The following is a 2154-nucleotide window of genomic DNA, read 5'->3' on the forward strand; positions in this document are numbered from 1 at the left end:
TATATATATATATATATATATATATATGGAGGGAGATAATGTTAAAGAAAGGGGAAGTTGTTAAATAATACAGATAATAACATATGATGTATTTTAGCTGTAATTTCATTCTGGCATTAATTGTGCAAATTGCAAATTGAAGCCAGATATTTGGAAGGAAAAAGGAAATAGAACAGTTTTGGTCTATTCTTGCTACTCCGATAACTATGGCACGATTTGGATTTTTTCCAGTGCTAAGATATCAATGTACTCATGGCGTTTCTTTTGTTAATATAATGTTTGTGTGTATATTCTGTACTGTTGTAATTATTTAAGTCTTGATGTGAGAGTTAGGGGGAGGGAGAGAGAATGGAGGAAAAAAAAGAAGGGAAAAATGAGGTCTAACGTTTCAAGTTTTGAATACAAACAAAATAGTCCGTCTAAACTAGTAGGAAATCGGAAAATAGTAGATAGCTTTGATTCCTTGTTGAGCTATATTGTGTGAATTTCGTTCCATACGTAATATTTAAATGCGTTTACACACATAAATGCAGAAACATCTCCACACATTCAAACGCACACGTGTGTGTGTTTCTGTGTGTGTGTGTAAGTATGTGCATGCGTTTCTCTAATGTAGATAGCTACAGGCGAAAGTTCCAACCGTACTCAACGCCGAAAGAAGAGAGTTGTTTACGGTTATTGCAGCTGGCACCTTGCATCTAGCTATTTGAATGTTACGTTCTACGTTATAGGACAGGATGATTTGAATATTTAGATGCATTTGATATCTAGACGGTTGCAATAACAATTACATATCAATCATATATCATCTTCATTTAATGTCCGGTGTCCATGACGGCATGGATTGCACCGTTTGACCAGAGCTGGCAAGCTGGGGAGCGGCACGAAACTCCAGTCTGATTTGGCATGGTCTGTAGAACTGGATGCCCTTCCTAACGCCAACCACTTTACAGAGTGTGCTGGTTGCTTTTACGTGGCACCGCACGGGCACTTTTACGTGGGTCTCGAAGCAGTCGAAGTCACAAATAATAACGCAAATGGTGAGGTAAGATCTTTTGGGATGGAAAAAGTCAAAGGCTGCCCGTGGGATACGAACCCACATCTTTTGTACACATCATCTGCTTTCTAACGCTGGACGGAAGAAATTCTTGAGATGTGTGAGATTTTATTTAAGAAATTTTGGAAACTCTATTTAGAAACGTAGCCTTACCAATCACAAATGTAGACTATTGATGTCATATAAATTTTGAAACATTGAGAGAATGTGAGATCATTATCTTTGGAAAAGTGGATCTCGAAGCAGATAAAGCTATAAATATTAGTGCGTAAATATCACATCTGAATAGAAAATGCTAGGGCCGGTAATCTTTCAAATTTCGGTATCTATTTTAGAAAGTTTATTCTTATCAGTGAGAATTGCGTGCAGTTGATTTAATATTTACGTGCTATTGCTTATAAATTTATATGCTTCGAGATCCACTCTTCCAAATGAGAATCATTTCATGCTCTCTCGAAGTTAGTAAACTCTCATGATGCCAACAACATACAACTGTCACTGGTAAGAATATAGTTCTTCAACTGAATATAAAAATTCGAAACGTGTCTCTGGCCCAATAGTAGAATCTCTGTCATCTTTTCAGGTATGGGTTCTTGTCCCACGAGTAGCCTTCGGCTTTTTCTAACAGAAGGGTCATAACGCAATTTTTATGCGCTTTTATTTATAGCTTTATGTGCTTCGAGATCCACTGTTCTGTAAAGAATTATTTCACAGACCCTCGTTTATAAATTCATATGTATATTCGTGCGTGTGTTTGTGTGTATAAGTAAATTATTGCACCCTCAATTGTTGCAGGAGCATATATTTATATCTGTTTGTATATATATGTGTGTGTGTGTGTGTGTGTCGTCAGTTGAGTCGCTGGAAAATGTATAATTGTGAAAGTATAATACGCACTGAAAACATAAAAAACACATGCGCACTTAGTTCCATCTTAATTACATCAAGAATTCAGATCGAATGCCCTCTCTCCGTGTATACATTCTTATACACTATTATATATAAAAATATTTGTCTTCTGACTTCTATTATGCATACTAACCACTAGTATAACTTATTAATTTAATAATTTTAACTCCCTATATATATATATATAT

General features: G+C 35.7%; 1 protein-coding gene across 1 annotated transcript in view; it reads left to right on the forward strand.

Moving 5' to 3' along the window:
* LOC106867322 (cilia- and flagella-associated protein 65) overlaps positions 1 to 2154 on the forward strand; it is a 720747-nt gene that overhangs the window by 644537 nt on the left and 74056 nt on the right. The gene's annotated exons all lie outside the window — the stretch shown is intronic.

The sequence above is a fragment of the Octopus bimaculoides genome, chromosome 10, assembly GCF_001194135.2.
Source record: "Octopus bimaculoides isolate UCB-OBI-ISO-001 chromosome 10, ASM119413v2, whole genome shotgun sequence".
Classification (NCBI taxonomy): domain Eukaryota; kingdom Metazoa; phylum Mollusca; class Cephalopoda; order Octopoda; family Octopodidae; genus Octopus; species Octopus bimaculoides.